General features: G+C 44.6%; 1 protein-coding gene across 1 annotated transcript in view; it reads right to left on the bottom strand.

Moving 5' to 3' along the window:
• ARB2A (ARB2 cotranscriptional regulator A) overlaps positions 1-23,453 on the bottom strand; it is a 354,588-nt gene extending 331,135 nt beyond the window's left edge. Inside the window, exon 1 of the mRNA XM_065406106.1 lies at positions 23,309-23,453. The gene's annotated coding sequence lies outside the window, so the exon portion shown is untranslated. The remainder of the gene's footprint in view (positions 1-23,308) is intronic.
• Between the last annotated feature and the right edge of the window lie 532 nt (positions 23,454-23,985).

The following is a 23,985-nucleotide window of genomic DNA, read 5'->3' on the forward strand; positions in this document are numbered from 1 at the left end:
AAAAAAAATGGGAGGAACCAAGTTAACTCTCCCACAAGACGTGCGATGGAACTCAATAGTGGACTGTTTTGAGCACTATATCAAGAACTGACCTAATCTGATTACAGTTTGTGAACAAAATTGTGAAAAAAATAGATGGGACTGTCACAGCCAAAGTTCTCAACATTGGGCTTAAGAGAAATGTTGAACACATGAGGAGTACCCCGAAGCCTATTTCTGTAGCCTTGAACAAAATGCAGGGAAATAGCTGCTTTATTTCTGACGCTGTTGAAATTTGGAAGGAACTGAGTGAGCTCTTGAAAAAAGAGAAATATGCAATGACAGAGTTAAATTACAAGCATTAAAAAAACGAATGGGACAAGCTCTATCTCCAGCTCATTTTCTTGCAAATATTCTCAATACTCGGTACCAGGATCAAACCTGTTGAAGAAGAGGCTATGACATGGACATCCAGCAATCATCCCTCCATAATGCCAACTATAATAAACTTCAGAACTAAGGATGAACCATTCAAGAAATACATGTTTGCAGATGATGTTTTGAAGAAAGTCACACTAGTGAACGGGTGGAAGTCACTTAAGCACTTTGATTCAGAGACTGTTGAAGTGATAATCTCACTTTTAACAGCAGTAGCTTCTTCTGCCAGTGTAGAAAGAATACTTTCTTCCTTTGGACTAATTCATTCCAAAGTGAGAAATCGTTTGGGACCTGAAAAAGCAGGAAAGCTTGTTTTTCTTTTCCAGATTATGAACAAATAGGAAAATGAAGGTGAAGACGACCGAGTTAGCTGCAGAAGCCAATATTTTAAGTTTCCCATGTTGACCTGGCTGACATAGTTGATTTAATTTTTTTTTTTTAATATTTCATTTAACTATTTTAGTTAGAACAATTTTAACCAAAACAAACCTGATTTTAAAAAACTTGAATGTTTAACTAAATTCAAAAATTCATATGCTCTTGTTAAAATATTATGTGTTTGCTGTTGAAGAAAAAAATCCAGAATACAGAACGTTGTTGTTTTAGTTAAATAAAACAATGTAAATGGCTGTCTGGTGATGTTCTCCTCCTAATACAGCATGGCAAGAAAATCCTCCAAATATTAATGATTAACCTGTTGAATTGGAGACAGTTCACCTCCCAGTGACTTCATAAATATCTGCTTCACTTACCTTTGGTAATTGAAATAACCAAACAATCATTCATTTTCTGATATAGCTGTAAAACTAATCTGAAAAGTTTTCAAAATAAATCACTTTAAAATGTACAGTGTGTACCTTCTAAAAGTGAACCCTACATCTATCCTGAATTGTGAAGAATATGTATTAAGGTTATGACAACCAACAAGAATGCACTTTTATGTAGAAATCCATGATTAAATCGAGTCTTCCTGACTAGTGATTTAAATCAATTTGATTTAAATCAAATCCACCCTGGTTTATACTACTTTTTATTTTTGTTAGCCCTGCAAAACCAACACAGCTGAAAGAGAGGAACTAGATTATATTTCAGCACTAACCAATTCACCTGTGCAACTCAACTGAAGATAACAGGGCTGCACAGGTGTAATAATCTGGCCTGACGAATCTTTATTACTAGTGATATATAGAAGAACCAATTTCAGATCCCTAAGTGAACTTTTAAGAATGTCAATTACAAACCAAAAAAAGAATCTCTGACTTATAAACTGAACACAGTTGATCTGGGATCATTAAGACAGCCAACATGAAACCCTGTGCTGCCAAATGTATCCAGTAACTTTTCAGGGTAGAATCACATTTTAAATTATTGAAGGACCATGCTCACTTCTTCATTTATGAAATTATTTTCTCCACACAATGACCTCCATTCAACTGTATCAAGTATCAAAATTCTAAGATTCTAAGAAACCCACCACCTCCTTCAAAACTGGTGGTCATAAATTCTCTCTTGTCAGAGACCAAAAAGCAAGTGTTCCATGGTTGCTTAGGGATACCATAACTATTCTGTCTCCACATCATCATGCGACTCAAATTATCTAAGTAATACGTAATATTAAATTACCCTTTGAACCAGAAAATCCATTACATTGAAAAAAAATGCACAAGGTTGAATTTCTACTTCCCTACCTCCCATTTGGAATATTGCCATTAAGCTTTCTCAGGAGTGAGGGGCAAGGGAGGAAGACGTGGGGTTAGCTTCTCTGACGTCCTATGGAATAAATGTCAAGGGGTTCACCCTTCTAAAGCGGTGTATCTTAGATCTACTGGAATCGTGAGAATCTAAACAGAGGTCCTGCACTTGTGATATCCTCCTTGTAGTTCAAAAGGCATGCTCCAACGGCTTCGCTGTCAGCTACTGTCCTTAGCTCCCTCCACCAAGGAGAGGCATTCCTCTGCACACTGGACAAGACTATACAAGATACACGAATAGTAAATTGGTCCACGTTATCAGGCATCTGCTGTGGAGTTATGAGGGAAAACAAGGCAAATGCTACCATGACAGAAATGACCCATCCACAGTCTCTGTCCCCTCCCGAGCCACAGACATAGATCCCTATGGAGGGGCTTCCCGTGAGTTTGAGGAAAAAGTGGAGGAAGACACAGCAGAGACGGCACTTCCCATTTTCACACCTCCAGCCACATTTGTTCACAGAAGTAGAAGGAATTATCTGGCCCATTGTGTTTAAATTCTATTGATTTCATATAAATGCTCTAGTATTGTACTTATTAAATGATTTTACTCTACAGTACAAGTTAGAATACTTACTAGATAGATGGACTTTATGGCCACTCAAAAAAAATTGAATCTTTCAAATAAAGTGGAATGTCTTATGTAATCTGAAATCATATAAAGTCTATCTTTTCTTCTTCATATCTGATCAGGAAGATATGCTTTTTGCCAAAAGAAAGAACTGTTACTTTTTCTTTTTAAATGGTAATAACCCTAAATTCTACCCTCAGAGTTCAATGTGGATAATTATCTTCTATCTAAATTCTCCCTTCAGTTTCAAATGGATATAATAGTCTTCACTTCCTTCCCCGGTGCATATTGCACACTTTTACTGTAACTGTATTTCATCCTAGGAACGGCTTAGTTCCTTTGGAGAGTAAAATATCTATGTCACAGAGGAGCACTGTGACACAATTAATGAAGTCTATGGGTTAAGGGCATGATCAAAAGTAAAGCACCATAAAATAACATGTTTAAAACAAACAAAAGGAAGCATTACTTCACACAACACATAGTCAACCTGTGGAACTGTTTGCCAGAGGATGTTGTGAAGGCCAAGACACTAACAGGTTTCAAAAAAGAACTCGATAAACTCATGGAGGACAGGACCATCAACGGCTATTAGCCAGGATGGGCAGCGATGGTGTCCCTAGCCTCTGTTTGCCAGAAGCTGGGAATGAGCGACAGGGGATGGATCACTTGATGATTACCTGTTCTGGTCATTCCCTCTGGGGCACCTGGCACTGGCCACTGTCGGAAGACAGGATACTGGGCTAGATGGACCGTTGGTCTGACCCAGTATGGCCGTTTTTATGTTTCTTATTATAGTCATAGGCATTATAGAAAAACTATGATAGCTTACACACACCATTAATCTTCTCCAGAAGAAAAATCAGATCTGTTCAAGTGTGTGACTGTCACCCCCCTAGTGGCTACATACTAGTTAACTCAAGATACAGCACTAAAGTGTGCGCATGTAAATATGTCATCCTCTAGAGCAGCGTCAAATGTATAACACCACTGCTGTGAACTTCCCAGGATTCTTTGGACTTGTCTACATGACCTCAGGGTCTGCAATAAGGGGATGTGATTTGTAGAGCGCACCAGGGTGTTAGCTCCAATTCCCCCTGTGTAGATCCTACTAATGTATACTGATGTCATCCATTTTGAAACAGGACTACATCAATGTATACTAACGCCGTGGCTACACTCGCAACTTCAAAGCGCTGCCGCGGGAGCGCTCCCACAGCAGCGCTTTGAAGTGCGAGTGTGGTCATGCACCAGCGCTGGGAGAGAGCTCTCCCAGCGCTGCAGGTACTCCACCTCCACGAGGGGATTAGCTTACAGTGGGGCACTGTTTACACTGGCGCTTTACAGCGCTATAACTTGCTGCGCTCAGGGGGGTGTTTTTTCACACCCGAGCGAGAAAGTTGCAGCGCTGTAAAGCGCCAGTGTAGCCATAGCCTAAGGCCTGGTCTACACTAGGCGTTTATGTCGAATTTAGCACCGTTAAATCGAATTAACCCTGCACCCGTCCACACCACGAGGCTATTTAGTTCGACATAGAGGGCTCTTAAATTCGACTTCTGTACTCCTCCCCAACGAGGGGAGTAGCGCTAAATTCGACATGGCCATATCGAATTAGGCTTGGTGTGGATGGAAATCGACGCTAATAGCTCCGGGAGCTATCCCACAGTGCACCACTCTGTTGACGCTCTGGACAGCAGTCCGAGCTCGGATGCTCTGACCAGCCACACAGGAAAAGGCCCGGGAAAATTTGAATTCCTTTTCCTGTCTGGGCAGTTTGAATCTCATTTCCTGTTTGGACAGCGTGGCGAGCTCAGCAGCAGTGGCAACGATGCAGAGCTCTCCAGCCGAGATGGCCGTGCAATCCCAGAATAGAAAGAGGGCCCCAGTATGGACTGATCGGGAAGTCTTGGATCTCATCGCTGTGTGGGGCGATGAGTCCGTGCTTTCCGAGCTGCGCTCCAAAAAACGGAACGCAAAGATCTATGAGAAGATCTCGAAAGCCATGGCAGAGAGAGGATACAGCCGGGATGCAACGCAGTGCCGCGTGAAAATCAAGGAGCTGAGACAAGGCTACCAGAAGACCAAACAGGCAAACGGACGCTCCGGATCCCAGCCCCACACATCCCGTTTCTACGAGGCACTGCATTCCATCCTAGGTGCGGCCGCCACCACTACCCCACCACTGACCGTGGACTCTGAGGATGGGATATTGTCCAGGGCCGGTTCCTCGGACATGTTAGCGGACGGGGAAGATGAGGAAGGAGATGAGGAGGACGAGGCAGTCGGCAGCGCTTACCAAGCTGATTTCCCCGACAGCCAGGAGCTCTTCATCACCCTTACAGAGATCCCCTACCAACCCTCCCCAGCATGTAACCTGGACACAGATTCAGGGGAAGGATCAAGCGGTAAGTGCTTTAAACATATAAACCTTTATTTTGTACAAAACTAGAATATTAAGAGTAATAACAATCTGTGATTCATGATTTCTTCCCCCTGGGCGCTTAAATAATCAGTAACAAGTATTTGTAAAAAAATCAAACAGTGTCCGGTTCTGCATGATTGTGCTGCCCAAGCTGCTCCACTCTTTTGTCGCTGCTACTGCAGCTATATGAAAAGCCGGTCTATATGTCCGGGGATAGAGCAGTAGTCCTCCACAGACATCTCAACAAAGCTCTCCTGGAGGTAAAGGGATAGCCTGTTCATCAGGTTCCTTGGGAGAGCGGCTTTACTTGGTCCTCCAAAGTAAGAGACGTTCCCGCGCCAGGAGACAAGCAGGTACTCGGGAATCAGCGCCTTGCAGATCATGGCGGCATAGGGCCCCGGTCTCTGCATGCTTTCTCGAAGCATCCTCCGGATCTCGTTGTCCGGGATCCTCATGAGGGTGATGTCGGTCATGACAACCTGCTTTGAATTAGGTAGGGGACTGGTAGTATTGGGACTGCTTGCAACAAGTTCCTTTACAGAACTGTGACCGCTGGTTTACAGTCACGCGGTGGGGGCAGGAGAGGGTCAGCATCCAGGGATCTTTCCCTGGCACATCCGCGAGGGGGTGGGACAGGGCCACAGTTCTTGCTTGGCCGACTGATGGCAGCACAGACTGGCATTGCTTTCAATGTGAAAGGTGGCCAGTGGTACTCCTAAAGTTTTAATCTGCAACAAGTCTACGGCTTACCATCTTTGCCTGCTAGAGAGAGTACCGTGTCCTGCCCTGGTTCCCAGATCGGCAGTGCAAAAGCCCAGGCACTGAAGGCGAGGTTCGAAAATTCGACCTTGTCCTCAGTGCGCATGTGATAGGTGTGGTTCATGGTCTTCTTCACGGAGAAAGACTATGTTCTTGTGAATCAAGGTTCTTGATTCACAACTACATTTATCTTTCGGAGGAATTCACTGCCTTTTCCTCATTCCCACAGCCACATCTGCAACTGTCTCCCAACCCAGCCTGGAATCACACTCCCAGAGGCTAGCGCACATTAGGCGGAGGAAGAAGAAGACGCGAGAGGACATGTTCTCTGAACTTATGGGCTGCTCCCGAGCCCAGGCAGCACAGCATAACCAGTGGAGGGAGAATTTGTCCCAAATGCACCGGATACACATGGACCGTGAGGAGAGGTGGCGGCAGGAAGACCAGCAGGCGACTCAAACGCTGCTTGGACTTCTGAGGGAGCAAACAGACACGCTCCGGCGCCTTGTTGATGTTCTGCAGGAACAGAGGCAGGAGGACAGAGCCCCGCTGCAGTCTATCAGGAACCGCACTCCCCCGCCACCAAGTCCCATACCCCCCTCGCCCAAAGTCCAAAGAAGGAGGGGCAGGATAGTCCGTGAAAACTCTCACTCCACCCCTGCAGACTGCTCAAGCACCAGAAGGCTGTCATTCCCCAAGATTTGAAAAGTCCTTTCCTGGCCGCCTCAAGCAAGCCCCCGTCCAAGTTTCACCCCCCAGTTTCATGTGTGGTTGTTAATAAAAAATACTTTTTTGTTCAGTACTGTTTCAGTCATGCTGTTTTGAGGGAGAGTCTGTCTGCAGGGGGGGAAGGGGCTTGGTAATTGGACAGGACATTCACCTTTAGCAGGCTACAGAGGCGGGGGCAGGTCCAGCAGCAGGGCACATACACAGTGCACTGACTAGTTACCCTGGTCAGTCTGGGAGATGGTTTTCATGTTCTGTGCGTGGGGTGGGGGGGGTGTTGCTCTGTGACTTTGTGGCGGGGGAGGGCAGTTACAGACGTTATGCAGCGGTCCTTGTCCTGGATCACAGAGCCACGCAGCAGGGGATCTGTAACCCTCCTCCCCCTGCCATAAAGTCACATAGCCCCCACATACACGCAGTCCCGCTCAGGAGGGCTGGCAGGCTCCGTGAAAACAACCAATCCGCCACTGCGATTCCTGTCATTCCTGGAGTTTAGAAGGATCATTTGCATCAGTACACTACACCCGCTCCCCACCACAGTCTGCGTCCTAGGTTTAAAACATTCCCGCGAAAACAGTAATAAAGACAACGGTGTTCATTAACAAAATAAAAGTAAATTTATTTTTTTGGAAGGGGGTGGAGGGGGTCTGTAACTGGAGAGGATAGTCATCCTTAACTGGGTAAAGAAACGGGGGCAGGTTCAGCTTCTCTGTACACAAACTGTAAAGTCACTGGTCACCCTGCTCAGTGTGGAACCAGGCTTTCAAAGCCTCCCGGATGCACAGCGCATCCCGCTGTGCTCTTCTAATCGCCCGGCTGTCTGGCTGGGCGTAATCAGATGCCAGGCTATTTGCCTCAACCTCCCACCCCGCCATAAAGGTCTCCCCCTTGCGCTCACACAGATTGTGGAGCACACAGCAAGCAGCTATCACAATGGGGATATTGGTTTCGCTGAGATCACAGCGAGTCAGTAAGCTTCTCCATCTCCCCTTGAGACGGCCAAAAGCACACTCCACCACCATTCTGCACTTGCTCAGCCGGTAGTTGAACAGTTCTTTTTCAGAGTCCAGGGCGCCAGTGTAGGGCTTCATGAGCCAGGGCATTAGCGGGTAGGCTGGGTCCCCAAGGATGACTGTAGGCATCTCCACATCCCCAAGACTTATTTTGTGGTCCGGGAAGTAAATACCTTCCTGCAGCCGTCTAAACAGACCAGAGTTCCTGAAGACGCGAGCGTCATGAACCTTGCCCGGCCATCCGACGTTGATGTTGGTAAAACGTCCCCTGTGGTCCACCAGTGCTTGCAGCACCATTGAAAAGTAGCCCTTTCGGTTGATGTACTGGCTGGCCTGGTGGTCCGGTCCCAGGATAGGGATGTGAGTTCCATCTATAGCCCCACCGCAGTTTGGGAATCCCATCGCGGCGAAGCCATCTATGATGACCTCCACGTTTCCCAGGGTCACTACCTTTGAGAGCAGTACCTTGACGATTGCCTTGGCTACTTGCATCACAACAACCCCCACGGTAGATTTGCCCACGCCAAACTGGTTCGCGACAGACCGGTAGCTGTCAGGCGTTGCAAGCTTCCAGAGGGCTATGGCCACTCGCTTCTGGACAGTCAGGGCTGCTCGCATCCGGGTGTCATTGCGCTTCAGGGCAGGGGACAGCAACTCGCAAAGTTCCAGGAAAGTCCCCTTCCGCATGCGAAAGTTTCACAGCCACTGGGATTCGTCCCAGACCTGCAGCACTATGCGGTCCCACCAGTCAGTGCTTGTTTCCCGTGCCCAGAATCGCCATTCCACAACATCCAGATGACCCATTGTCACCGTGATGTCCTCGGAGCTGGGTCCCGTGCTTTGTGAGAGGTCTGTGCCCCTCTCAGAGTTCAGGCCCTCACCGCGGTGCCGTAGCCTCCTCGCCTGGTTCATCTGCATCTGCCTCTGGGAAAGGTGGATGATAACCTGCGAGGCGTTCACAAGTGCCACAACTGCAGCGATGGTCGCAGCGGGATCCATGCTCGCAGTGCTGTGGCGTCCGCGCTGTCACTGACCCGAAAAGCGCGCGAACTGATTTCCCGCCGGCGCTTTCAGGGAGGGAGGGAGGGCGGTATTGACAGACGGATGACGACAATTACCCAAAAGCACCCTCGACCCTTTTTTTTTTTACCCAGAAGGCATTGGCGGCTCGACCCAGAATTCCAATGGGCTGCGGGGACTGCGGGAACTGTGGGATAGCTGCCCACAGTGCACCGCTTCCAATGTCGACGCTTTCCCCGTTAGTGTGGACTCACAAAGTCGAATTACTGTCCTTAGTGTGGACACACAAGTTCGACTTAGCAATATCGATTCCACATATTCGATTTAAGTGAAATCGAAATACCCTCGTAGTGTAGACATACCCTAAGAAACATTTAGTGCATGCCAGAAGGGTCAACGTGGGGGGCGTTAGAATGCAACACACTGGTGTTCTCTACAGCTCACACCCCATTGTCCAGACTCCAGAGCAACATTCAGCAAAAACTCGTGTATAGGTGCAGAACCACTTGGTCACGTTTAAGAGGCAATGGAGAGGCACAAGTCCGGCAGAAGTTGGCACATGTGTAGACGAGGGGAAATGACACTGAAGAGCATTAACCCACTAGCAGGAGAGTAGATACCCAGCCTGGAAAGTCAAAGAAAAGGAAACTTCAAATAATTCAAAGGAGAAATGCCTACTGTGGCTGATAAAGGGACGGATACTAGTCTAAATAAAAATTCAAAGCAAAGGGGATCCCTTTCCTTCTACCCTTCCCTTCCTTCATTTCTTTATTCAGCTTGTAACAAGTGGTCATCATGTCTTTCTTCAAGAAGAGAAAGGTAGGTCAAGAGTGTTGGAGAATTTCAAGAGAAATGGAGAATTTCATATTTCTTTCTAAACATGAATGGAAAGCCCACTTACTTGACTTGTAGGCAACAGGTAGCTGTGGTAAAATAATACAACATTCAAAGACACTATGTAGTAAACCATGGTGAGAAATATGATAAGTACACTGGAAGTTCGCAAAGATAATTACTCTGAATTAGCAGAGTCATTGAAAAAGCAGCGGTCAGTGTTTACAAATGCTCATCACATATGTGATGCTGCTGTTAAGGCAAGCTATGTGACTGCTCATGAAATAGCTGTGTCTTTTCTGAAGGAGAACTTTTGCAGAAATGCACGTTAAAAGCCGCAGAAATAGTGCATCCCGATAAGCAGCAAGCTTCTGCAAATACCAGCATCTCAAGAAACACAACTGCTGAGAGAATCAACAACTTTGCTGAGAATTTGAACAGTCAACTCAGGACAAAGCAAAGTTGTTTGCTTCTTTTTCAATTGCAACTGATGAAAGCACAGATGCAAGTGACATGTCTCAGCTAGCAGTTTTCCTTCATAGAGTTGAAGAGAACATGTGCATAGCAGAGGAGCCTATAGAAGAGTGCTTCTCAAAGTCGGGCCGCTTGTTCAGGGAAAGCCCCTGGCGGTCCGGGCCGGTTTGTTTACCTGCCGCGTCTGCAGGTTCGGCCGATAAACAAACCGGCCCGGACCGCCAGGGGCTTTCCCTGAACAAGCGGCAGACCAGCTTTGAGAAGCACTGCTATAGAATGGTGCCGATGAGACACACAACAATAGCAAATGACCTCTTTAACAACTTTGTGGAAACTCTGAACAAATTGGATGATGACTGTACCAGAGCTGTGAGTCTGGGCACAGATGGGGTACTCTCAATGGTGGGCAAGAAAGCTGGAGTTGTGATAAAATTGAAGGCAAAATTGCAAACTTTCAAACATAACCAGCAGATTAGCAGTTTTCACCGCATTTTACATCAGGAAGCTCTCTGTTATAAAACTTCTAAAATGAATCATGTGATGGATGTGATTGTTAAAAATTATAAATTTTATTCAAGCTAGAGGTCTCAACCACTGACAGTTCATCCAGCTGTTGAAAGAATGTCACATTCATCATGGACTGCAATTATCATACTGAAGTTTGGTGGCTAAGTCAAGGAGCTGTGTTGAAGTACTTTTTTTAATCATGTGGTGAGATCAAAGTTTTCATGGGTCAGAAAGGGAAAGATGTCACTGAATTACTGGACAATGAATGGCTTCAAGATGTTGCTTTCATGATGGATATTACAGAACACCTGAACTCGCACAACACAAGAATGGAGGGGCACAACCAAGTGGTGACAGAATACTATGACAATATTCACACCTTTGAAATTATGCTTCAGCTATAGAGAAACAACTTTCTCAGTATAACCTGGCAGATTTTCTCACCTTGAAATCACTATGTCAGGGGTAGGCAACCTATGGCACGTGTGCCGAAGGCGGCACGCGAGCTCATTTTCAGTGGCACTCACTGCCCAGGTCCTGGCCACCGGTCCAGGGGGCTCTGCATTTTAATTTAATTTTAAATGAAACTTCTTAAACATTTTAAAAACCTTATTTACTTTACATACAACAATAGTTACGTTATATATTATAGACTTATAGAAAGAGACCTTCTAAAAACGTTAAAATGCATTACTGGCACGCAAAACCTTAAATTAGAGTGAATAAATGAAGACCACTTCTGAAAGGTTGCCGACCCCTACACTACGTAATACTGTTGGGACTCAAAGTGGTGATGCCACAGAAAGGTATGTGGGCAAAATTGCTAAACTGACAAAGGAATATCAAGAATGAGTCTCTGACTTCAGGAATCATGAAGGAGAGTTTGCAATTTTCACCACACCACTTTCTGTCAGTGTTCATGCTGTACCTGAGAAGATCCAGGTGGAACTTATTGAACTGCAAAGCAACACTGTTGAAGGGTAAGTTTTCTAATATTAGCTTCCAAAGTTGTATCAAAATCTAGAATCAAATTATTCCAAGCTGAAGACCCTTTGCATCAAAAATTCTTCCCATGTTTGGGAGCATGTATGTGCGTGAACAGGTATTCAATAAATCTAAACTAAACTAACACCTGAACTTGATACTTCTGATAGCCTCAGCCCATAGATTTGCTCCCAATGTTGATGCACTGGTTGAAGCTAAGAGATGTCAGGTATTGGAGAGTAGCAGTCACTAAAATCTAAAATAAATGTAAGTAATTACCAACATGGTTTATCTTCATCTGTTTCTATTTTAATAACTTTTGCTGAACGTGGCCCGCACCATGTGACAGGGGAGTGGATCAGGCCTACCATATGAAGTGACTGTGACATCCCTGCTCTTGAAGCTACACCATGTGGAGGTACAAGCCCTATTACTACCACAAAAATAGCACTCATGGATTTCTGTTAAATAGTTTTCTTTTAAGATGTGTCATCACTGGTTTCCCACTCTTGGGTCTACTGGTAAGTAAATATTTCTTTTGAAAACCAAGTCAGGAAACTGCCATCTGATAATTGTTAGGCAGGAGATGAGTAACTATTACTGCTACAAAAAGACTGCATACACAGCTACTCTGTGCTAAAACATTCTGCTGCAAGTTACCTCATCTTCCACACCCACTTTTACCCCCTCTTCATAGACAGGTCTTATGATTCAGACTGAACGTAAAATCTTTGAGGCTGGGACTGTCATTTAATATATGTTTGCACAGTGCCCAGCAAAATGGGGCCTTGACTTGGTTGATGCCTCTGAAGCAAATATTTAATTACATTTAACAATAATACTAGCAGAAAACTATAACCGCTTTCCAGTAATGTAGTCTTTTTTTTTTTTTTTAGCCTGTTTCACATTGGCTAACACCAGGTGATTCAGAGGAAGGTACACAAAACCCCAAAATAGGAAAATGCAATATAATCTGCACCCCACATTAGGTCTCCTTCTAATCCCTTACAGTTGGGAGACTGGTTTAAACCCTAAAGCATGGGGTTTGACATATCTTCCAAAATTTATGTAAGCAACAGTTTTAAAAACTCTGAATATTCTTATTATCCACATAAAAGTTCAATCCTTTTGAATTGTGCTAAGCTTTTGGCCTCAACAATATCCTGTGGCAATAAGTCCCACAGTTTCATTATGCATTTTGAAGGGGGGGAAGGGGACCTTTTATCAGGTTTGAATTTACCACATTTATTTTTAATGTCCCTTTGTTCTTGTGTTGAAAGAAGAGATATTCCTAATCTACCTTCTCCATATCATTCATCATATTTTTATTATGACCCACCTCACATTTGTCTTCCTTATAAGATAAACAATTGCAATCTTTTAAATCTCTCTTCATAGATGAGTTTTTGCTTGCCCCAGTCATTCTCATCACTGCCTGAACTCCCTCTAATTTTGCAATATCCTTTCTGAGATAGGATGACCAGTACTGCACACATGAACTCTAGATTGGGCTGTAGTCCTTAGAATGAATTCAAACAAGTAAAGGACTGAGTCATTATCTGCTGAGAGCTGGTCAGTGGCCCACATGAAATGACTTATTGGTCTCAATTATGTCCAGAGGATAGCTGGTCACAACACAAAAATCAGAATCAAAACTGGCACTAACTGGCACCTTTGTTGGCAAACTTGGCAGAAAAGTCAAGGAATAAATAGAGATTGAACTATCCTTTCACCTCTCAAGAAGGTTGTGTCACATTTGAACAGTAGAGAATCTTGCACTGCCAATACATACCAATTGTGTGACAGGATACTGTCAATCTGGCACCTTTCACTTTAAAATATATTAAGAAAAAATTAAATCTACATTCTAATAGTCACTAGATTAGAAAAGGTTTTTCATATTAGAAGTTAGTGGAAAAAGGGAACAATTTGAATACAAAATAACCACTTCTAATCCTTTTTTAAAAATGTACTTCTGGAATTCTGCTCTATTCAAATCAATGGAAGTGACTCTCAAATTAAGTAGATACAATTTAAGGTTACACTAGTTTACACAGAAAGAAGTCTTTTTTCCATGGGACAAAGCACATTTCATAGGGCAACAATACATTTCAAAAGCAAGTACTTTAAAGGCCAGTATCAACCAAGAACATGTCCCCAGTATATGATTTAAAAAAGACACACACCAAACTAACAAAAAATCACCACCTATTATATTCCCACTCACTTCTTGGTTTGTTGGTGCTTTACATTGAATAATTATAAGAATCAATGGGTAACTTTTTAAAAGCTCTTCATCAGCAATCACCAACAACAACTCATTACCCCAATACTCTACTCCCTAGACTGGTTCCTCACAGAATATTCCCCAAATTCAAAGTAAAGATCCTAGCCTTCATTGAATTGGTACAAGATACCTAAGGGAATGACTGTCTCTCTCTGACAATTTATTTTGATTTCATAGAATCATAGAATATCAGGGTTGGAAGGGACCTCAGGAGGTCATCTAGTCCAACCCCCTGCTCAAAGCAGGACCAATTCCCAACTAAATCATCCCAGCCAGCGCTTTGTCAAGCCCGGGCCTTAAAAACCTCCAAGGAAGGAGATTCCACCACCTCCCTAGGTAAAGCATTCCAGTGCTTCACCACCCTCCTAGTGAAATAGTGTTTCCTAATATCCAACCTAGACCTCCCCCACTGCAACTTGAGACCATTGCTCCTTGTTCTGTCATCTGCCACCACTGAGAACAGCCGAGCTCCATCCTCAATTTGTACAAAACAGTACAAGGTTCCTCAAACCCAGGTCTAGAAGCCCTTAAACATTTAAAATGCAATCCTTAACACAGAACCAGAAATTTTGTCTCAAGCTTAACAGTAGAAAGTAACCGAGAAAATAAGCACACCTAGTACCCATCTACTCTTGTGAGTTTTCTATCTCCCCCAAGGTCTAGGAAAACAGACTTAAAGATCAACTTAAAGGGCTATTTTCAGGAGAGAGTACATTCCAAAGTCATGGAGACAGACAGAATCCTGACAATAGCTCTCTCCCTTTTAAACCAAGAGGGCTCCAGAGTGAGCACCTCTGTTAGTCACATCAACAGTATGGCATACAACAGTATGGCATAGAGAGACACTCCCCCAAGTAGGCAAGTTCCAAGTAATTTAGGGCTTTATAACCAACACCTTGAACTCAAACTAGAAACCAGTACAGATAGAGACAGTACAGATCCTGGAGGACTGGTGTCATGCTCACAAGGCAATACATTCTGGCAGCTCTTTTGTTAAGCAATGTGCAGGTTTTAAGTTAGAAACAGGAGCTCACTAAGCTGCTGTCTGTCTGGCCTCAGTTCCATCTCTGGCTATATCTCTTCAGAAAGAAGTGCTAAAGTGCTCCCTCAGCAAGAGTGTGAGAGGGTCTTTGTGGTAAAGTACTCTCAGAAGGACACACTCATCATACTCTTATTTCGTATGAGTTTATTTTTCTTCTCTCCCTCTTCTTAAAGGGTTTGTCCAGTGGTTCGCACGAACCAGTTGTTAAATTTAGAAGCCGGTTTAGAACCGCTTGTTAAAGGGGTGGGCAAACTCCGGCCCGCGGGACCGTCCTGTCTGGCCCGCCTGAGCTCCCGGATGGGTAGGCTCCCCCAACCCCTCCCCCGCTTTTCCTCCTCTTGCAGAGCCTCAGCGTGCCGCGCCGCTGGCACAAGAACTCTGGACCACCCCTGGGCAGCTCTGCAGTTCCTGCTGCTTTGAGCGGCATGCTAAGGAGGTGGAGCTGCGAGCTCCAGCGAGCAACGCGGCCTCCATACATGCTGCCCTGAGCAGCATGGTAAGGGGGCCGGGCCAGGGCTGGGAGGAGGGGTTGGATAAGGGGCAGAGAGCAGTTGGAGGGGGCAGAGGCTCTGGGGGGGGGGGCAGTCAGGGGACGGGGAACGGGGGGGTTGGGTAGGCGTGAGAGTTCCGGGGGTCTGTTGGAGTGGCGGTGGATGGGGTCGGAGCAGTCAGGGGACAGGGAGAGTTGGGTAGGGGTAGGGTCCTGGGGGGGTCAGTTAGGGTGGGGGGGTCTCGGGAGGGGGTGGTCAGGGGACAAGGAGCAGGGGAGGGTTGATAGGTTGCGGGTTCTGAGGGGGGCAGTCGGGGGCCGGACGTGCGTGGGGGTCGGATGGGGGTGGGATAGGCTGTTTTGGGAGGCACAGCCTTCCCCACCCGGCCCCCGATACAATTTTGCAACCCCAATGTGCAGGGCCGGCTTTAGGAAGTGCGGGGCCCGATTCGAACAGTTTCGACGGGGCCCAGCAGGGATGACTTAAAAAAAAAAAAAAAAAAAAAAAAAAAAAAAAACACATGAGGCTTGTACTCACTGGGTGGCACTCCGAGTCTTCGGCGGCACTTTGGCGGCACTTTGGCAGTGGGTCCTTCAGTGCCGCCCAAGACCCGGAGAGAGTGAAGGACCCGCCGCCGAAGTGCCACCAAAGTCCTGGTAGGGAACCGGTTGTTAAGATTTTGGCAGCTCATCACTGGGTTTGTCCCCCACAAGTTGCTGAAACAAGACGGTGGTGAAGAGGATTTGGCAAGAGCCAGGTGACCTGCTCTTGGTCTCAGTCATGTTGAGCCTGAAGATTAGATCACTAAGTACAGGAATGGGAAAGAATTCAGTAGCTGTTAGGAGAAAGGGGACCAGGTTCTGCCAAAGCTCCTGTCATCTACTCTCTTTTCATCTCAGCAATCTAGTCCACAGATTCAGGATGAGAGAGCCCAAGAGCAAGCATCCTGGCTCCTGCCAAGGCCCCATATGTTTCCTGCACTCAACAAGACTGATCACTCATTTCAAATCCACAACTCGATAGTGTTTCTCTGTGCATACACAAAAACTGAAAAACTGACAACATTCGTATTTCACAATTTTCAGAGATTTTAGGCTTTTCATGACAAGTCTATTTTGTGTTTTATATTCTATCATTGAGGACCATGGCAAAAACCCCATTAATTAAGTGATATCAATGAAAACTTTACTCCTCCTAGTCTATAAGTTACACCATTTATTTAATTTGAATTCCAAATAATTAGGTTAATTTAGAAATTCTAAAAAGAAAAATCGGCAGACTTAAAATGTTGGATAGGGCAGACTCAAAGAAGTAGCATTTAAGATTTTAATTTTTTAATTTGTTCACATGTGTATTTTGCAGTGCTGAAAGAATGATAGGTAAAAGTGCTTGGATCCTAATAATTATATATTTACATAGACAGACATCTGTACTTGTTTCTTTTTCAAATATTCTGGGCCCTACACAGTCCCTTAGTTCCTAAAAAGCTTAACAACAAATAAAAAACGGTGACTCTGTCCATAAAGCCAAAATAAAATCATCTCAACAATGATAAATTACGTCCATCAGTGGAAGACTACACAGAAGCAAAGGTAATGGAATATAAGGGGAGAGAAGGGAGAACCAAAAAATTCACATAAATTCAGTAAAGTAGTCATTGAATAAAATAACCAAAGCAAACAATAAAAAGTTGTTCAAAAGTTGTTGAAGGTCATTTCTTCGGCTACCAAGCTACCTTTTTGAAAAGAGGAACAAGGAGCTAAACAACTAGTCTAGAAATCATAGTAAAGGGTTCAGCAAGGAGCCTATAAATTTCAAATCCATATCTGCTGGACATTCGGCAGTGAAAAGCATACTCCAGTAAATACAAAATTAAAAAACACTATGCTTCCCTTAATATAGGTTTTGTTCCAAAAATATTAAAACCATTAGTAAAAAAATATGCTAAGAACAATAACCTTCACAACAAGTACTTTGCCTTGGAAGAACAATGAAGTTGCAGTCTAAAAATAAAAATAAAAAAGAAGCCAACATGTAAGCATCAAACCTCCAACAACTAAGTACATTATCCTCAACCTTAGGTAACTGCTACATAAAGGCAACTTGGGGAAAAAATATAATCAGAGTAGCAAGTGCAATGCCATATCCATTAATTACTTGTGATGTCACATTCATGTATTAATGGATCTGAGATTAACATATTTATATCCAGGAATGACTATGGCAACCGAGAAGGTAGTCTGAAGAAAGCAGAAGGACAGTGATTAAAGAACAGGTACCAGAATATTAGGGCTAGTCGACACTGGCAACACTAAAGCTCTTAAAAAAAAAAAAAAAAAAAAAAAACACCTCCACGACAGGTGTAGCTCCCAGCACTAGTGCACTGTCTACACTGGCGCTTTACAGCGTTGAAACTTGCTGTGCTCAGGGGGGTGTTTTTTCACACCCCTAAGCCAGAAAGTTGCAGCTCTGTAAATTGCCAGTGTAGACAAGCTCTTAGAGACCAACAGATTTATTTGGGCATAAGCTTTTGTGGGTAAAAAAACCTACTTCTTCAGATGCATGGAGTGAAAATTACAGATGCAGGCATAAATATACTGACACATGAAGAGAAGGGAGTTACCTTACAAGTGGAGAACCAGTGTTGACAAGGCCAATTCAGTCAGGGTGGATGTGATCCACTCCCAATAATTGATGAGGAGGTGTCAATACCAAGAGAGGGAAAATTGCTTTTGTAGTGAGGCAGCCACTCCCAATCCCTGTTCAAGCCCAAATTACTGGTGTTAAATTTGCAAATGAACTGTAGCTCTGCAGACACATTACACGATCCATTGTCTACAGCCAAGCCCTAAGATACAACCACATTTGTTCCAGATAGAGACAAACACCTACAAAATCTTTACCAAGCATTCTTAAAACTACAATACCCACCTGGGGAAGTGAGGAAACAGATTGACAGAGTGAGACGGGTGTCCAGAAGTCACCTACCACAGGACAGGCCCAACAAGGAAAATAACGGAACACCACTGGCCATCACATACAGCCCCCAACTAAAACCTCTCCAGCACATCATCAACGATCTACAACCTATCCTGGAAAACGATCCCTCACTCTCACAGACCTTGGGAGGCCGGCCAGTCCTCGTGTACAGACAGCCCCCCAACCTGAAGCAAATACTCACCAGCAACTACCCACCACACCACAGAAACACTAACCCAGGAACCAATCCCTGTTGCCTACTCTGTCCCCATATCTACTCTAGTGACACCATCAGAGGACCCAACCACATCAGCCACACCATCAGGGGCTCATTCACCTGCACATCTACTAATGTGATATGTGCCATGTGCCAACAATGCCCCTCTGCCATATGGGTACATTGGCCAAACCAGACAGTCTCTACGTAAAAGAATAAATGGACACAAATCATACATCAGGAATGGTAACTTACAAAAGCCAGCAGGAAAACACTTTAATCTCCCTGGACATTCAATAACAGATTTAAAAGCAGCCATCCTTCAACAACAAAAACTTCAAAAACAGACTTCAAAGAGAAACTGCAGAGCTACAATTCATTTGCAAATTTAACACCAGTAATTTGGGCTTGAACAGGGACTGGGACTGGCTGGCTCACTACAAAAGCAATTTTCCCTCTCTTGGTATTGACACCTCCTCATCAATTACTGGGAGTGGACCACATTCACCCTGACTGAACTGGCCTTGTCAACACTGGTTCTCCACCTGTAAGGTAATTCCCTTCTCTTCATGTGTCAGTATATTTATGCCTGCATCTGTAATGTTCACTCCATGCATCTGAAGAAGTGTTTTTTTTTAACCCATGAAAGCTTATGCCCAAATAAATCTGTTAGTCTTTAAGGTGCCACCAGACTCCTCGTTGTTTTTGTGGATACAGACTAACATGGCTACCCCTCTAATACTTGGCAGAATATTAGAGAAAGTTTCCAATAGTTGAAGGTAGAGTAAGGGAGTATTTTACCTACCTACATACTGTAGTGCAAAAGCATCCATTATATGGTCATTTAAATTACCACACAAAAAATTAAGTAGCATAGTCTTAAGAGAAATGGCATTAAAACAGTAGTAAAAAAAATACAGAAGGGGCTACATAGTACAACAGAAACTCCTTCTCAGTCTTTAATACAGCATTCCCCCAGTGGAATCACAGCATCTATGTAAGTTGACGGTTTTGTTCATTATGTTCAGTCGTTATCCCTTTTCCAGAAACAGCAATTTCTTTTGTTGGGAATTTAATAATAATCAAGGCTGATAGAATGACTTCCACAGAGATAGTTTACCTGTAGATAAATAGGGAGACTTCTAAGGGCGGTGACCTGTAAGCTTCCCTATATTGATTCATCAACATACTGCTAACCTGAACTGGAGGGACCACCTCTAATGAACTGGATTAGGTTGAAATTACTAGTCCATTTCAGATAGGCCAAATAGATATCACACAGTAAATTTTTGACTAGTCGAAGTGACCAGCAACCTAGAAAAGGCTCTCTGTTCTTATTACCACTGTCCTGGGTTGTCCAGTCCTCCAAGTACATCTCTTGTAATGTTCATCTTACAGCCTACATGAAAGTTAACTAACACATAAGGATCAAGTCTTGCAGAACTGTATAGCCAATCCTTGGATAAGAGGGCCCCAGCAGCTATTTAGTGAAACTGACATTATCCTTTAACTTTTCTGCTGATCGAAGAGAACAAAGAGCTTACAAAATTAAAAAAAGAAAATGAATCCAATCAATTGTATTGCCACTCCCGGTGTGGAACAGCTATGTGTAGAAGTATCAAAGCCAGGCCTAGCAGCATCAGTTTGATACCTCTGTGGCTCCTGTACACAGCTTACCAATAACAGAACAGCAGTTGTACTGATGTGATCTGCATAAGTTTCACACTACTGTTCGTTTGCCTCTCAACAGGAAACTGAAACAGAAGTCCTGCTAGTTTTACTTCTGCTTCTTTCTGTGAAGAACAGCTGTTTTAGAGGCAGGGCATGATGTAGAGACTAAAAAAGTGAAGAGAATTTTTTTTAGAAAGATGCATCACTACAACTGTGACTGTTCAAAGCAAGATTTGTCACTATCATATCCTGCATCAGGCCACTGTACCATTGGCTGGGCTAGTGTAAACCAAAAGTATTGGTGTTCTAGCTTCCCCATTGCTATTGGCGCTCCCAGCACAATTCTACAGTGCTCCTACAATCCCTTGGTCAACCAGTGCGCAATGTCAGGTATCTCCTGTGCTTGTCTGATTACTTACTAGTTTTGAGTTACCGCAGCTTGTGTGATTTTATGCCTATGAACTTTCTATTTTATAACAATACAACTGCCAAGTAATTTTACAAAATAAAAAATAGCATGTACAATGAGAAATGTTACTTCATACTCTATATTTTGAGAAAAATAATGCATCATCTTTCAAAATAGGGCTAGCTAATTCTAAAAATCCCTGCTTCAGGGACCTGGGCTGCAAACTGCATGATGCACAATGTAGTTATTGCAACAGCGATGGTACATTTTGTGTCGATATTTTGAAATAGGATGGTTAGTGTGGACTGAAAAAAGGTACAAGTGCAACCCTCTAGTACAGCAAGGCTTTGGATGGATACACCTAGTACCTCTTTCTGAAGTTAAAGAAAAAACTCAGAATACCTCCCAGGTATACAACGAGCTTATTTATTTCATCAGTGTATAAAAGCATGTATTTACAAAACGTTAAACTACAATACAAACCTACAGTACTATAGGGGTTGGAGTGAAGAAAGTAACATTCGCCATTAAAAACCTCTGCATGTGGAAGAAGTGTTGCCATTATTACTCCTTTGGGGGACAGGGAACAATAACCATTAATACTGACAAGTATTACTCTGATGGGAAAAAAGGACAATAGCTATTATTACTCACTGGGGAGGGGAAGAACAGGCCAACATTTACCAGTAGGGGGCAAAAGGGATTGGCAATAATTCACCAGGGAGTAAGAAATTATTATTACTGTCATCAGGGAGAGTAAAGAAGCAGCATTGACCCTATGATTCATATTACTCAATGGGGAGGAAGAAGAGAAGACAATAATCAGTATTACTCTCAGGGAGAGGCACTGGCAATTGTGACTTGCTTGTGTTCTCTCTCTTCAGAGAGCGAGAGAGAGACCCTGGCCATTGTGATTCTCGCTTGCTGGGGGGGAGAGGGGAGGCTCTGACACACTGCTTTCAGTTCTATGGGTAAAGAAGGGAGTTAAGCTACAGTTACTGCTCCATGGGTGGAGAGGAGGATCTGCGCATCTTCTCTATCCATGACCGGGGCATGACTTTTTTGACTCTGTCTGGATGGGAAAGAGCAAAGATGTCCAGTAATGTCAAACAACAGACCCACATGACAATAACAAACAAGTTCCTCAGAATCAAAGATGCTTAAAAAAATAAGTCTCTAGCCCTTATAGTTGTGAAGAAAATCTTCCAAATATGAACTAAGGATAAATCAATTGAAAACTGAAGCTGTGTAATCTTCCTGAGTCTGCAAACAGAGTAAACAGCTCTGTAAATTGATAACTGTCTCCACTCAACTCAAATGAGTGTTAACTCTTAAGGCCTGGTCTACACACAGTTTGTGTCAGTTATGGTATGATTTTTTACCAATATAGTTAAACCAGTACAGCCCTTCAAGTGGATGCAGCTGTAATGGTATAAATGTGACTTACACCAGTATAACTCATTATCCTTACTGTACAGGAACAGATATATACCAGTACAGAACACATTTACACTGTATAACGATAACCACACTGAGGAAGAAGAGTGGCTTTCAATACTCTGGTATAGTTAAAGCAATACAACTTTTGTTTGCAAACAAAACCTAAGTCTAATAATAACATTTTGAGAATATTTTCCAAATGTTAACTGCACAACTGTTTGATTTATATGGACAATTATTGAAATTAGCATATAAGTGAGAGCAGAAAGAACCTGGGCTGTAGAACAACCTGTCATCAATTTTTCCCTCACAGATTGAAATTGCTTCAATACAGTGCTACCTTTACAAAAGGCTCACTCTTGCAAATGGGTAAGAATGTGAGGAGTCCCCTACAAACTAACAGCATTGCTCACGTGGTTAAGTATTTGCAGTGTCAGGCCCCATATGTATAGCTACAACATAAGGAGCATATTCTACCCTTAATCTCTGTACAAACTTGGACCATAAACACTTCAGGGCAGGACCAATGAGGAGTCCGGTGGCACCTTAAAGACTAACAGATTTATTTGGGCATGAGCTTTCGTTGGTAAAAAACCACTTCTTCAGAGCAGGGTCTATTACGTTTGTTACATGTTAGTGCCATGACTAGCACAACAGGACCCTGGCCCCTAGGCACTACCACAATGCAAATAAGTAATAATAAGCCTCCCTCCATCATCGGGGAAGTCTGGGGGACACATGCAACCCAAGGACCATATCATTCCAGGAATAAGTTTGACACTTAGACATTCGATCTCTCTGGGAAAGGTCTGGCTACTTTGACTTTCCCTATAGGGCGCGGGAAGCCTCCGGGGGCGAGGGACACTGTGACCATGTAGGTGTGTAGGGAGGGAGACGGGAATTCGGGCCCTCTCCAGGGTATGACAGGGGGGCTCTCTCTGGTGCGTGCGGGGGAGGCTCTGGCCAATGTGACAATCTTGGAGAGGGAGCCGGGCTCTCTCTGCTGGGAGATGGAAGGAGACACCCCCAATGTGACACTATCAGCCGGGGGCACCGGGTGTAGAGCGGCGGACGGAACTGGAGCCCGACTCCCCAGGGCAGGCTGCGCCACAGGCTCTCTCTGGTGAGGGGCGGCCCTGGCCACTGAACGATCTGGCACCAGGTGCCCCGCGCAGGGGAGTCGCTGTCACTAACGGGGGGGGGGGTGGAGGTTGTCGATCTGTGGTTCCAGCAGCAGCGCGGGGACGCGGCAAGAACACATTCCCCACGCCCCCCACGACGGAGCGCCACGTACCTGGTGCCCCTTGTCCCGCAAGAGCCGGGCGGGGCGAGGCGCCGTTACCGGAACACGCACCACCTCTCCTGGTTGTTTCCTCTCCGCGATTCACGGCGCCGCTGCCAATTTCGAGTTCCACTTCCGGGGTCTGTGGATATGACGTCATCGCGCACAGACGCAGCAAGGAACCCGGAAGTGGAGCTTCTCGCCCTGACGCTTCTGAGCTGCCGCTGCGTCATAGGGGAGAGGGGCGGGGCTTGCTCGGGGAATCTGGGAAGGGTGGGGCCCCGCTTGCGCGCAGCGGGTGAGGGGCGGTGCCTCAGGGCTGGCGGGGTCGCCTGGTCGCAGCCCCAGCTCTTTGTGGGCTACGGCTCTTGCCACCTTCGTACGAGAAGATGCTATTTTAGGGGTCTGATCGAGGCAACCTACCGGAATCTCAATGAAACTATTGCAGGAGCCAGTGAAATCAGAGGTTCAGACAGAGTGCGCTGGGCGGGTGCAAGCGTGGTCGCCCAGAGACTGGCCCTTGAGGACAATCAGCCAGTCACCCCCAGAGCTGAGGCAGCAAAGTGGTTTGGCTGCTCTTAGATGACAAAACTACCCATGAGCAATCAGAGCAGGGCTGAGCGCCTTAGCCTTTAGGCATAAATTTGAGTTTAATAATTATACTCCACACCCGTACATAGCCACTATAT

The sequence above is a fragment of the Emys orbicularis genome, chromosome 6 (genome assembly GCF_028017835.1).
Source record: "Emys orbicularis isolate rEmyOrb1 chromosome 6, rEmyOrb1.hap1, whole genome shotgun sequence".
Lineage (NCBI taxonomy): Eukaryota > Metazoa > Chordata > Testudines > Emydidae > Emys > Emys orbicularis.